Below are 1,461 nucleotides of genomic sequence, written 5' to 3' on the forward strand. Positions count from 1 at the left end.
TAGTCTATAGTCTAGTCTATAGTTTAGTCTATAGTCTAGTCTATAGTCTAGTCTATAGTCTAGTCTATAGTCTAGTCTATAGTTTAGTCTATAGTCTAGTCTATAGTCCGGTCTATAGTCTAGTCTATAGTCTAGTTAGTTAGTTAGTTAGTTAGTTAGTTAGTTAGTTAGTTAGTTAGTTAGTTTGTATTGGACAACAAGTTAGAATTAAGTATTATAATCATTATAAAATTCGGTATTAGATTAAAGGCCACATTTTATGTTTTTGGTCCGTCTGCATAACTGTAGACTTTTCCCCGACTAGCTCCTAACTTAAGGAGGCTACTTTACGTGTCCAAACAATATGTATATAAATAAAATTAAATTAATTTCCAATACCTTGTATAATACAAGCTAGAGAACAGACCCTATTTTTTATTTTCGATGTTGCAGTCGCATTTTCTCTATGACAGATGTTATTTAAATGAGATTTTAATTTATAAAGAAAATATTTTGTCGGTCAAAATAAATATTTACTTTAAAAAGACATACAACATTATTGCTTTAATCTGTCTACACAAATATTTAAATGCATTTAAAATGTCTTTGTTTGACATAAACCACCTGTTTTAAAGATTTTCTTTTGAAACATATTCAGTGGTCGAAGATAAATATGACTTTGGGGGTTAATATTTGCAAAGTATTGTTTTGCATTTTAATAAGAAATAGGTGGAAAAACATTTTTTGGGAGAAGTTAAAGATTTTTCGAAATATACGTATGAATATTGGATCTAGATGATTGTATCACTAATGCGTGTATAGTCGGTTCATTATTCACCATTTAAGGTCTTTTGAAACAAAAATAAAAGAAGACGATATAAAACGATTAGAATTCAAATGATATAACTTTTTCACTCTAACGTTTAAAAAACTAATATCGTTACTGTGATAAGTAATGTTTACTTATATCTGTGAAGCGAATTATTTTATAGGACTCTTAGTCTCATTATTGAGAAATTAAATGTTTAAATCGAAATGCTCCTCCAATATATAATATTAATTTATCGCTATCATCACCATGATATTATTCCATGAGATTTACTTAATAAATGATCTCCTAATTATTTACTCAAAGTATGTACCTACCACAATCACTAGATACGTTTTGATATATGGATATTTAATTTACCAACATAATAAATTACTATAAAATTATTTTAATAATGTTTCTTAAGTACTTATCCTCAATTATTTATTGTGGTAATTTTAATGTTATTTTTTCAATTAACATCAAAATCTTAAGTTTAATTTTTCACTTAATTCGAATATAAATGTGAATTTACTCACTCACTTTAACCTGGAAAATTGTACGTATTTTGATTATTAATTAATTTCGTGAAATCATGCGTAATGCAATAAAATCTTAAAATTATTTGTTGTCTTTTTAACGATAATTTGTTAAAAGAATTCTCTTTCTTCGCA

Source organism: Lucilia cuprina, chromosome 6 (genome assembly GCF_022045245.1).
Source record: "Lucilia cuprina isolate Lc7/37 chromosome 6, ASM2204524v1, whole genome shotgun sequence".
Lineage (NCBI taxonomy): Eukaryota > Metazoa > Arthropoda > Insecta > Diptera > Calliphoridae > Lucilia > Lucilia cuprina.